The 13,559-nt window shown below is 43.3% G+C and overlaps 1 pseudogene; it reads left to right on the plus strand.

Moving 5' to 3' along the window:
* The first annotated feature begins 2,690 nt into the window (after positions 1 to 2,690).
* On the plus strand, positions 2,691 to 3,203 carry LOC117074147 (annotated as a pseudogene).
* The last annotated feature ends 10,356 nt before the right edge of the window (positions 3,204 to 13,559 follow it).

A 13,559-nucleotide genomic window follows, 5' to 3' on the forward strand; every position in this document is an offset into this window, starting at 1 on the left:
GTATAGGTCATTTTCTTCACTGCAGAAAGTTCTTTTCTGCCTGTTCTTAGCTAATTCCCTGCCCTACCCCAATCTTCCTGGTAAGCAGCTGCTTTCTAATTTTTATTCCCACAGAATTCTCATTTTATTCCTATATGTTCTTATTTATTCTTCTAAGATCTCTGTGGTTCTGGATATATATTTAAATATAAAATCATTCTGAACTGAATTTTTGTGCATGGAGTACAGAAGAACTGACCATTGATTGTCTCTATTGTTTGTTCATTTTTCTATTTCATGATTTTCTTTATTTTTATTATTGGCTTATATTTATTAACTTTGGGGTTGTTTTACTCTTTTTTTTCAGGGTTCTTATTATAAAAGCATAGATAATTGACTTTAGTTCTTTGCTCATTTCCACTGCAGGAATTTAAAGTTGTAAATTTCTCTCTAAGCACTATGTCAGCTGTGTCCAACATTTTGATGCATTGGGTTATCATCATTCAGTTACTGATGTTTTGAATTTTTTTTGTGACTTTGTCTTTGACCCAAGTAACCCATACCAACAGAGTATGTTGCTTGTTTTCTAAAATTGGGAATTTTCTAGATATCTTATTGTTTTGAATTTCTAATTAAATACTATTGTAGCCATAGCATATACCCTGTATGATTTTGATCCTTGGATATATATTGAGACTTGTTTTATAGTGCAGCACAACATGGTCTGTGTTGGTGAACATCCCATAAACACTTGAAAAGAATACTTTCTGCAGTTGTTGGAAGTAATATTCTGTACATGATTTGCTTTGAAACCTGATTCTCAGTCTTGCCCTCCTCCCATGTTGTAGACATTCAACTGCTACTTGGGACCTGACTACCAATGCTTCAAACCCACTTGCCTAGAAAAGGTTGGCCCTGTGCGGCAAGATGTAGCAGCTTGTTCTCTGATAGCTACAGGCCATAGGTCTTGCCAAGACTTGTGGAGTGCTGTCTGAAACCACCAGGGGCATCACACAACTTTGTCTTCTGTAGCACATGCTAGAGTGCACCTTACACACCCCTATCGCCTTAAGGATGGGGCTGCACATTCCCTTAGCTGTTGAGTGTTCTGGAGGCTGACAGATTTCAGCCAGTGTCTCTTGGAGTCTCTGAGTGGAACCAATAAATAAAAGCCCTAAAAAAACTGAGAAATTAAACAAAGGGCAAGACTGATGGGGGCCACAGTACTAAATTTCTTTTCTTTTTAAACAGCTTTACTGAGGTATAATTGACGTAACATTCACTTATTTTAAGTGTGCAGTTAAATTATTTGCAGTACAGTTTTAGACTTGTGTGACCATCACCATGATCCTGTTTTGCAACATTTTTATTATTTCTAAGAAATCCCTCATGCTCATCAATCACCACCACTTTTTCTCAGTCCTCAGCTCCAGGCAATCCCTAATTGACTTACTGACTCTACAGATTTGCCTTTTCTGGAGACAATAGAAATGGAATCATGTAATGTGTGGTCTTTTGTATCTGTCTTATTTCATTAAGCCTAATTTACTTTTATAGTTCATGTATGTGGCAGCACATATCAATATTTAATTCCTTTTATGTGCCAGATCCTATTAAATTGTATGGATAGCTCCCATTAGTTTATTCATTTATCAGTTGATAGATATTTGATGTGTTTCCACTTTATGGACTATTGTGGATAAAGCTGCTATGAATATTCACATTCATGTGTTGTGTGGGTATAGGTTTTTTTTCTTCTGGGTAGATAGCTAGGAGTGAAAGTACTAGGACATATGGTAAATGTATCTTCAACATTTTAAGATACTGTCAAACTGGTTTCCAACATGGTTGCATATCCATCAACAATGCATGAATATTTCAATTTTTCCAGATCATTGTTATTTCACTCCCTCCAGGTGTTACTGTCCTTTTTTATTATAGCATTCCAGTGGGTAAGAAGTGGTGTCACACTGTAGTTTTGATCCACATTTTCCTGCTGACTGATGATGGTGACCATCTTTTCATGTACTTTATTGGCCATTCCTACATCTTTTTGATGAAATGGTTATATAAATATTTTGCCTATTTTAAAATTGGATTATTTATCTTTTCGTTGCTTAGTTGTAAGTGTATTTCATATTCTGAACATGAGTCCTTTATCAAATATATGATTTGAAATTATTTTTCTCAGTCTATGGTTTATCTTTTCATTTTCTTATTGGTGGTTTTTAAATGCCAACATTTTTAGTTTTGATCCTGTTTCATTTTTCAACTATTTTTTAACCAGGAGAAGTTGGGATTTTGCCAATTCAAGACATGAATATGTTAATCTATGTTTTCTTCTAAGAGGTGTATAGTTTAGCCCTTAAATTTAGGCCTGTAATTTATTTTGAGGGAATTTTTGCCTATGTGTGAATTAATGGCCTAAATTCATATGGCCAATTGATTTTGACAATAGTTAATTCAATAGGGAAAAGATTGTCTTTTAAACAAGTGACACTGAGACAACTGAACTGTCCACATGCTCAGGGAATGTCAGCCTGCTATGTCAAGTGATGCCCATCCGAGTCACCACGTCTGTTGGCATCAGTGTGTGAAGAATTTCTCAATATGATAACTATGGATTAAATAATATGCTGTAGCTCTCTGCTTCTTCCGTTCAACAGACAGCACATCTTCTTGTGCAGCACCAGCCACATCCCTGAGATGCTATGGTAAAGGTGAAGGCCAGAGTCAATGGATTTGGCCTTATTGGGTACCTGGTCACCAGGGGTACTTGTAACTCTGGTAAAGTGGATATTGTCACCATCAATGACCCCTTCATTGGGCTCAGCTACATGGTCTACATGTTCCAGTATGATTCCACCTATGACAAATTCCATGGCATCATCGAGGCTGAGAACAGGAAGCTTTTAATAAATGGAAATCCCACCAGCATCTTCCAAGAGCTAGATCCCACCAAAATCAAATAGGGCAGTGCTGGCCCTAAGTACATCATAGAGTACACTGGCATCTTCACTACCATGGAGAAGGCTGTGGCTCACCTGTAGTGGAGAGCTATAAGGGTCATTATCTGTAACCTCTTTGCTGACACCCCCATGTTTGCGATGGGCATGAACCATAAGAAATATGACAACAGCCTCATGATCATCATCTATGCTTCTTGATGGTGTTAAAACATGCTTCCCACCAAATGCTTAGCAACTCTGACCAAGATCATCCATGACAACTTTGATATGGTGGAAGGACTCAGGACCACAGTCAATGTATCATTGCCACCCAGAAGACTGCAAATGACCCTTCTGTGAAAATGTGGCATGAAAACTGCAGGGCTCAAAGGAACATCATCCTTGCATCTCCTGGCACTGTCAAGGCTGTGAGCAAGTATATCAATAAGCTGCATGGGAAGCTCAGTGGCATGGCACTCCATGTACCCACTTCCCACATGTTGGTCATGGACCTGACCTGCTATCTGGAAAAACCTGCCAAATATGATAACATCAAGAAGATGGTGAAGCAGGTATCAGAGGGTCCCCATAAAGGCATCCATTGCTACACTGAGAACCAGGTTGTCTCCTCCAGCTTAATCATTGATACCCACTCTTCTACATTGGATCCTGGGACTGGCATTGCCCTCAATGACCATTTCTTAAGCTCATTTTCTGATATGAAAATGAATTTGGTTATAGCAACAGGGTGGTGAACCTCATGGCTCACATGGCCTCCAAGGAGTAAGACCTCTGGATCACCAGCCCCAGCGAGAACATGAGAGGAAAAGAGAGGTCCTCAGCTGCTGGGGAGTCCCTGCCACACTCAGTCCCACACCACACTGAGGATCTCCCCTCCTCACAGTTTCCATGCACACCCCCTGAAGAGGGAGGGGCCTAGGGAACCCCACTTTGTCATGTACTATTAATAAAGTCCCTTATCTGTGCTCAGAAAAAAATATGCAGTATTAGGAAAGCTCACAAAGATTACTGATCAGAAAAAGAATAGACAGCATGATTTCTCCATCCTCCTATTTAATGCTGATGCATAAATGGTCAGGAAATGCTGGGCTCACAATGGGAGTCTGCATTCCAGTGTGGGAACATTAATCTCACTTGTTAAAATTTTTTGTCATGTAAGCACAAGGACGTAGCTTTATCAATGGAGGAGCACACAGGCTTTTGGTGTGAAACAGTCTAGATTTAGGCACCAGCTGTTCACAAGATCATCTGGAAAAATCAACTACCCGGCGCCTGAAGTCCTTGGGGCTCATGCAAAGGGCTTCCCTTTTCTTAGGGGAGAAAGCCACCCATCCTACAGGGAGCTATAGTAGGCACAGCCCCTCATGATGGGAAAAGGAAAATTCCTCTCCTTGGCCAGTTTATTAAACTCCTGGGTTACTTTAGGATAATTACACCCCTTGTGCTTGAGTTTTAGAGAGGTCAATTTGGACATGAGTAGCATAGAATAAGTTTTAAAGGCACAGGAGTAGTTTAAATAAGCTAGGGTAAGAATATTCATGGATAACAGGGAAAGTTTCTGGACTGAATCCTGGAATACACATATCAACATTTTGAAACTGAACAGAGAAGGAGGGGACAGATAAATATGCTGAGTAGGAGTTGGTGGCAGGAAGGAGAAAAATTAGGAGGAGATGGCCTTGTAAAAGGTGAAGAAAGTGTTTCAAGAAGAGTTTGGTCCACTGTGTCGGATGCTGCTGACGCATCAAATGCAATAGTAAAATAATTGATTATTGGTTTTGGCAAAATTGTAAGTGATTTGTAAGAGAAATTTACACAAATAGTTGGGTTGAAAGTTCAACTGGAAAGTCCAACACACAATTCATTTGTGTGTTGAGGAAGAGAAGAAAAATGTGGAGAGAGTGACCCTTAAAAACAACACCTGTTCAAGAAATTGTACCATGAAGAGCTCAGTAAAAAGATGTTACAGCCAGTGGAGTGAAGAGTTTGTTTCTGTTGTGCTTTTTTTTTTTTTTGAGACAGAGTCTGCTCTGTTGCCCAGGCTGGAGTGCAGTGGGGCGATCTCGGCTCACTGCAAGCTCCGCATCCCAGGTTCACCTCGCCCGGCTAATTTTTTCTATTTTTAGTAGTTACGGGGTTTCACCGTGTTAGCCAGGATGGTCTCGATCTCCTGACCTCATGATCCACCCGTATCGGCCTCCCAAAGTGCTGGGATTACAGGCATGAGCCACTGCGCCCGGCCTGTTTTGTTGTCTTAAACTGTACTACTCCTTTATTGATCCTTAGCACCTTGTACAGAGCAATGTTCAAACATTGTTGAGTGACAAAATGAAGTGTCTATATCTCATACATCTTTTTATTACCATAAAAATTTGCACATCTGACACATCATAGGAACTTAATACATGTTTATTGAATAAAGAAGTGGAAGGATGAGTGAACAATCGAGACTCTAGAATGTCTTAGTGCTTTTGAAACCTAGTGCTTATGGACTAATACACAGAAGGAAATAGAAGAGAACAATGACCACAAAAAAGAAAATACTGGAAAGTTTCCCATACTAATGAGAGGCTGGAATCATTGCCCAGGCCAAAGCTGTTTGCCAAGGAGATGCAACTTTCTTCCCATCTGTAGCACAGATGTGAGTAGGATCCCAGGTGTCTGAAATGTACTTGAAGAGCCAGTTTCCAGAAGGAACAATGGGCCATCCCCTCCACCATACAGGGAGAACTAGGGCCAGAGTTTTTGGGTTATATGAGCTCAACTTGGCTGTCTTTCCAGGCAAGATCTTCAAAGTGAGAAAGGAGAAGGCTTTAGCAAAATCTCTTTTTTTATTTCTTAGTGAATCCTCTGTTTGTCAATTATTTTTGGGGGGAGGTCAGATAGATGTCACTCAACCATTTCCTCTGGAGTCTGACAATGATGGTATGGTAGCCAGCCTCTAAGGTGAGTCCAGTGATCTCTGCTTCCTGGTACACATTCCCTTGTGTGTGGGCTGAACCTAGTAACTTGCTTTTAATCAGTATAATCGGACAAAAATGATGGAATGTTACTTCAATGATTAGGTTAGAAATGATTGTGACTTCCATCTTGTTTTACACTTCCTCTTTTTCATTGCGCTGGATGAAACAAGCTGCCGTGCTAGACAGGACAATATAATAATGAACTGAGGGCAGCTAACTGTCAAAGGGGAATTGAGGTTCCCAGTTCAATAAGCTTCGAGGAAGTGAATTTTCCAACACCTATGTAAGTGAGCTTGAAAGTAGATATTTCCCCAGTTGGGTCTTCAGATGAAACTGGAACTTTGTGCCAATCAAGTCAAGAGTTCTTGGAACTCCAACGTTTAAGAAGAAAAAAGGTAGACTGACATACTTTTAACAAGCTGCTTTCTTTTCTTGGGGATTTCTCTTGCATTACAAAGAACATTATCCCTTCATTAAACTCAGTTTGAAAACTACGAGTGGTTTAGCAAATATTAGATTCACCGAAGTTACTAAGTGTTGGTGAAGATGTGGGGAGACAGGTGTGTTATTCATGGAAGTGTAAGTTAACACAAACATCTGGTGAGTATCTGACAAAATATTTTAAACTTTCACACAGTTGACCCAGCAAGTTCACCCAGATACTTATTTTAAGGAATAATCAGTTGAGATTAGACCAAGAGGTCATATGGGACATCTCCTTGCACATAGAAAGCTCTACATATGAGATCTAACATGTTAATTGAGTCCTTTACTATGTATCAGGTGCTTTACATATATTATCTCATTTAGTTTTTAAAATAGACTTTATTTTCTATGATAGTTTTAACAGCTAGGAGGAGAGAAACAGTGTGATGTGATGCATGAAGCAGAGCCTATTCGGGAGAGGATGGTCAGGGATATCTCTTCTCATTAGGGCAGTGACAGTTCAGCTGAGATCTACGTATCAACAGAGAGCCAACCATGAGCAGATGAGGAACATCATTTTATATAAAGGGAGTGATAAATGTGAAGATCCAGAGGCAAGAAAGTCTTGTGTGTTTACAGAATTGCAGGGAGGCCAATTGGGCTGGGACACTGTGAGTTAAAGGAAGTGTAATGAGGACACGAGCTGGAAGGATGAGCAGATCATGCAGTATCCGGGAGAGCTGGAGATCAGTTTAGAGTCTGTCATAAATGGAATGGGAAACCCCAGAAAGGTTGTATATAGGTGAGACATAGGATTTGAGTTTACTTAAAACGTCTCTCAGGCTGTTGTATGGAGAACAGAATGTGGCAAGCAGCAAGAGAGATCATGGGAAAAGCCAGTGCTCCTGGTGTTCATTTAGAGAGAGATTTTTTTTTTCCTCTAACATTCTTTTGTTTTTTGTTTTTTGGAGACAGGGTCTTGCTCTGTCACCCAGAGCACTGGTGTGCAGTGGCGCAATCCTCAACTTCCCAGACCAAGAGATTCTCCCACCTCAGTCTCAGGAGTGTCTAGGATGACAGGTATGCACCACCGTGCCTGGCTAGGCATTTAACAAATTTTTAATTCTGTAGAGATGGGGTCTCCCTATGTTGCCCGGGGTGGTCTTGAAATCTTAGGCTCAAGTGATCCTCCTGCCTTGGCCTCCCAGAGTGCTGGAATTATAGACATAAGACTTTGTGCCCAGCTATCTCTAACTTGGACGTGTGTGAGCCTCTGCCCACATTCCAATTAAAGAAACTGTACCTGATTGCGTGGAATTCTTGAGGTTTGATTAGTTTAAGCTACAGATTTTCTTAACCTTGGAGAGCTTTTCTGTTTGTCTTTTAAATGTAGAGAGCAATTAGTTGAAGTGAGGCCTAAGTACCTGTAATTTTGTAGAAACTCCCTGGGTGATTTTAATGGGCAAAGAGGGTGAGAACTCTGTAGGACCAATTAGGGACCCCCTTTCTTTCTTCGGGATTACAGTAAGTATAACATATAAGGCTCAAATTCTCTCCTCCCCCAGAATTATGGAGGCAAAGGGCAGTGCAAGGGGCATCAGGCTTTGTCTGCTTCTGGTAGGCCCACCTTTCACACAACTGCTCCAAATAGTGAAGACAATACCATAAGTAAGAGCCAGGAAAAGTGCCTGTCTTGGCTGTCCATCAGATGACAATGGAATAGGTGTGGAAGGCTGCTGCTGGCCTTCACCGTCTTCACCACTCACAGTCTGCCTTCTTCCCTTTCTCTCAGATCTTCATTCCCCCAACTCAGCTCACTTAACAAATAAAACCCCAGGCATGACTTGTTTTCTCAGCTGCCCTTGGCAATCACATAATTTCCATCCTCTCTGCCCTTGGTGGGAGGGGAGGAGCACACCTGGCCAGTCTCCAGCATGAATTGCCTGGTGATTGCTCCACTGTCTCCCTATCACAGCTGCAAGTACCTTGTAGATTGCAGTTTTCTGCTGCCAGACTGTGGTTTTAAGGTCATGTTCACTAACCCAAAGCATATTCCAATGGGTTTCAATTTCCAGCTGCTCCTGTGAGATCCAGGCCACTTTTCTCAGTGCTGTCTGCAGCCAGCCAGTGCCCTGCCTCATTCTAGCAGCCAGGAATGTTCAGCTTTGGAAGCCAGTGAGGTGGGTGGCAAGTTGTTCCATATACCACGTTTCCCTCTGTTTAAGAAGTTTGAAAAAGGTATAAGTGTGTGTGTGGTGTTCAAGCTGGCATTCCCACACATATATTTGAAGTATGTTCATCACAAGTAAAAGAATTGACAGACTCCTGTTCCTGGAGACCATGGATGCACTGGAGGCAGTTCCATGCATTCTTTTTATTCACTGAAGACACTCCACTGAGATGCTTTTCTGAAAGCATCAAGGGCTGAAGTAGGGAGTGGTTCTGCCTGGGTGTTCTGATGCCATCTGTGAAGGGCTGGCCTTCCCCAGCCCCAAGGCTGTGACTCATTAAGAGCAGAGACCCTGGGAAGTTCACCCCTCAGCTGCGTGGGCATGTTCCAGGCATAGTGCTCAGTGCTAGAGAGACAGATGTGAGAGAGCTAGAGATGCTTACACATTCCAACATCATTTAAGGGCGAAGGTGAAGGCTGATTTTGTTTCCTGCCTGCCCAATCTCCTTGGGGTGAATTATTTTGCCAACTGTAAGTATGACTTTAAGGATTTGGCCCCTGGGGCTGCAGGGGGTGGGAGGTGGACAGAGGGGAACTTCATGTCAAGGCTTCACATGTTATGCTAGGGCACGAAGGTGCATTCAGCAAAGGCTCAGTGTTAAGCAGATTCTCTGCCAAGGACTTTGCAACTATAAGTCAGGGTCCCCACCACTGCTGCAAATCAGGCAATGTCCACTTTAGCTGGCTTTGTTGGGTGAGGGAAGGAACAATGTGTAATCTTGGAAAAGCTAATTCACTTTGTCAAGGGGCTGGAAAAGGATCTGGCTAGACATGTCTCTTGTCAAGGGTAGCGTTAGCGAATGTCTGAAATGAGGGTTACCTCAAGGTTTCAGGTGAAGTAGCTCTGCTGATTTCTGTGTTGAAGTTAGTAGATTTGGTGGAAATCACAGACATGACTTCACAGCCTGAGATTCCCTGGACTCACACAGCCACTGTTCAGTGCTGCTGCAGCCTAGACCAAGCCCTATAGGTATTCTTGATCTTGTCCTCATCTGTGCAGTGGAAAGATGCAGGTGTAAGGTGTGGGGAAATCAAACAAAATGACAAACATGAAGGCTCTTGTAAAATTCAGGGGCTTGTGTGAATGTTAGGAGGTAAGGTGGTTACCAGGTGGTTGTGCCCAGTGCTGCAGAGAAGGAGCTGCTGAGGGGCGTCCTAAAGTCTTGTGTCCCAGCTCCTAGGAGCCTAGGAGGAGGAGAGGAAGTTGCAGTACATGTGGCCTGTGTCCTCTGGGATTTCCAGCTCCTGCGGCAGGGTGATGAGGGAGTCACAAGGCATGGCCTCCCTTTCCTGAGAACAGGAAGAAAGAAGGAACTAGTTCTGCTTCTCCTTTGAGGGTGTGCTGTGCGTGGAGTTTGCAGGACAGAGCTTTGGCATGAACTGGCAGTGGTCTTGAGCAACGCATGACTTTTCTGGGTTTCTGTTTCCTCTTCAGTAGGTACTGTCTCTGTTGGCTCTGCACACTTTTATGTCTAGTGATTGTCTAAGAGTTTTGAAACTTACTTGTGAACCATCCGTAGATTAACATAAAGACAAAAGGCCTTATTTAAGTCATCACTAAGTTCTGCAGTTCAGTGGTCATCAGATATCAGGGAGGGAGGGAATCGGCCACACTTCTTGGCCCCACTTCTTGATCCTTTACAACCCTCGGAGAGGTATGATGCCCCTTTCCCAGTGAGGTGCCAGGTGCCACTAGAGCCAGGGAAAGGCTGGGAAACCACTTTCTCAAACAGCTTCAGCTTCACACAAACAAGTAAGCACATAGAGTCTTGTGTTATTATGAAGTTTAGCTGCGGAAGTGTGCAGGTGCCAGAGGATGCAAATCATCTTACACTTTTACAGCCCAAAGTCACTGGCAACAGACCTTAGAAATGAGCCATAACCATTTTGCGGGAAAGAAAACAGACCCAGGCAGGTGAGGAGATTAGCTTCACTTCGATGGCAAAATTGAAGTGAGAACTCGAGATGTGCACCCCCACTCTCATTTGTAGAAATACTCTGTTTCTAAAATGAAAGAATACTTGCTTGTTTTTGCCCTTGTCTCCCCTTTTCCTTAGTCCCTCTCACTGCCAGCTACTTTTATTTCTGTACCATGAAGCACCTGCTTGTCTCCATTCATACAGCACCCACGTTCCTCAAGCTGTTGTTCCTACAGGAGGTTGGACTGTATGGGCCAGACAAATGGCTTAGACGGCTGACTTCTGGTTAAACCTGCCCTCTGCCCTCATTTCAAATGTCTCCCATCCGTTTTTTTTAAAAATCCCTTTATAAATATGTTGGTAGGGCAACCTCCTAGTTCTATGCCTTCACCCACCTTTTCACCTTAAAAGTAGCAAATCCTAGGTCACCATTACAGACAGTGGTCAAGGTGAATGTCGGGAAAGTCATCTCACTTCCCAGGCCTCAGTTTTCTCATTAGTAAAATGAAAGAAGGAAAGGAGCCCACAGTTAAAAGCTGGAGTAAAGATCTCTAGATCCTTCTTTAACTTCAATTTATTAAAAATTTTAGAGATGAGGTCTTGTCTGGCCTTAAACTCCTGGATTCAAGTGATCCTCCTGCCTCAGTCTCCTAGTAGCTGGGACTACAGGTGTGTCCCACCATGGCTGATGGAGCCTTCTTTAGCTCTAACATCCCAACTCCACAAAGACATTGATCTGCCCTTGAGGAACCAGGGAGCCTTTTCCATTTATCCACCATAGGTCAGGCAATAGGTATTTTGCAACAAAAATATGGGGTCCCATGACAGCCCCTTAAGCCAAGCACAGGGCCTGTTATTGGCACAGGCAATGTGCCCATAGAACTGCCCTGCTCAGAGCTACACCAGGGACTAGAGAGACTCCAGCTGATGTAGGAAGGAGTTAGGGCCGGGCTCATGAGAAGGGTATTCCTACCTCAGTGGCCAGGGCTCCTGCTAGGATGACAGTAGTCCCACAGCCCACCTCATGCCCACTCCTCTGTCGCCAGTATCTGTTTAGGAAGAAGGACTGACTTCTTCCACGCTAGTGCTGGTTCTTCCATTTCTTGAAGAAAGATCGCGCAGTTCAATAGGGAGCTTCAGGTTTCCAGAACAGATTACTGACTGTTTTGGAGTCTGCAACTGACCCCACTGCCCCATGCTTTTGGGGACAGAGTGGCCAAGCCACTTTCTTCTGTTCATCTAGCCTTCCCTCTTCACTTCCTCATAATGAACCTCCTTCATGCCTGAGATCACCGACTCCACTCCCGGCTCATTAGCCTTGGGTAGCATCTTGGGCCATGATAAAAAAACAAAACAAAACATAAAAATCCAAAAAACTCCCTCCAAATTGCCACCAGAGTCTCTTGATGTCTCAAGAAGAACATGTAGCCGGAGATGTTGAGTGACCCTCACCTGAGTTGTCTAAGAGTGGGAGATTCTCTTCTGAATTTAATTTTTAAAACAGATTTTCTTTGTTTTATAGTATAAATATGATCTGGGCCTTGCACCATTTCAGGTTTTGGATCTAATTCCCAGTCCCTTTATAACCTTGGCAGCTGGCTTCGCTTTCATCAGCCTTTCCCTTTCCCTGCTGGTAGGCCTCTCACAACCACATTCACTCTTCATATCACACAAATAAGTTCATTCTCAGCCCCATACCCTCCATGCGCCTTCTGTTTCTCCTGTATCTCTTTATGATGGTCTAGCTTCTTCAGGTTCATGGACACTTTGAAAAGTCGTCTGTGAATTCTTTCTTACTATGTCATTCAAAGCATTTGACTCCCTGACTCTCTATCCCCTCCTCTCTCCATTGTAACAGTTGAGTTTGCTTGTGTTTCATCCTTCCATCCATCCATCCATCCATCCCTCCATCAGCCCATGTGTCTATCTTGTGTCAGTCACTGGGGACAAAGAGATGACATGGTGAGTTACTGTCCTCAGGACATGGCAGTGTAGGGCTGCGAAATAGGATATATAAATGAAAAATTAGTGAGAGTGCAACTCGATATGCACAAGACACAGAGGCTGTAAAATGAGATACAGCCTCTTGTATTGGATAGTAAATAAGGAGCTGGGAAGGATGTGCTGGCAGGAGAGCTGGGCACCCTTTAAGCAGAAGGAAAACCATGCACCGGCCTGGGTGGATATAAAAGCATGCTGCATTCCGGAAGCACTGAGTTTGGAAAATTGTTGAGGCACAAAGTAGGAGAATCTGGGGATAGGGCAGGGATTGGTGAGAATTAGTCTGGAGTGTCAGGCAGGGTCCAGGGTTTCAGAGGACCTCTATGTTATGCTAAGGCGCTCAGGCTCATCCTGACAGTCCTGGGGCTCCCTCAGTGGTTGGTTTTAAGGAAGGGAGTGACATGGTGAGACTAGTTTGGAGAGCACTCTGGCAACACTGCTGAGGATAGGTTTCATGGGTGACTCTCCAAGACAAGGAGGCCTGTGGGGGGTAAAAGTCGGAATGATGTTACCAGGGAGGAAGAGGACACATGCAAGAGGTGTTGTGGAGGTAAAGTTGGTAGAGCTGAATGATAGGTGGAAGGAGTCCGGGGCTGCCATCCAGGTGTCCGGCTTGAAAATGTGGGTGCACGGGAATTCTGTGCCCACACCCAGTGCTGTCTAAACTAGCAGCCATTCTGCCTCAGGCCTTCCTCAGTTGCCCCTGTCTTCCGTTTTGTTACCAACACATAAATCAGGCCTTCATTTCTTACCTAGATTTTTGAAATATCCTGTTCATCTCTTTCAGTCCCTCCTACAAAATGGTGCCAAGGTAATCTTCCAGGGACAGCTGAACAATTCCCATTCATAGTGAATGATGTCCCAGCTTTTTGCATCACCATCAATATTCATTGCTAAAGGAGACTTTCTTTTCCCGTAGAGTCCAATTTTTGAGAGAACATGAGGCATGCTGTATGTGTGAACTAATTGAATGTCAAGTCGTCTTTAGGAGGGATGGGGCACGGAATTCCTACTCTGAGGGCAAGGAAGGAATCAGGCAGGGTATCTCCAGGGGTGACTCCAGATGATCCTG

This window comes from Trachypithecus francoisi, unplaced genomic scaffold, assembly GCF_009764315.1.
Source record: "Trachypithecus francoisi isolate TF-2019V2 unplaced genomic scaffold, Tfra_2.0 Lachesis_group5, whole genome shotgun sequence".
NCBI classification, from domain to species: Eukaryota; Metazoa; Chordata; class Mammalia; order Primates; family Cercopithecidae; genus Trachypithecus; species Trachypithecus francoisi.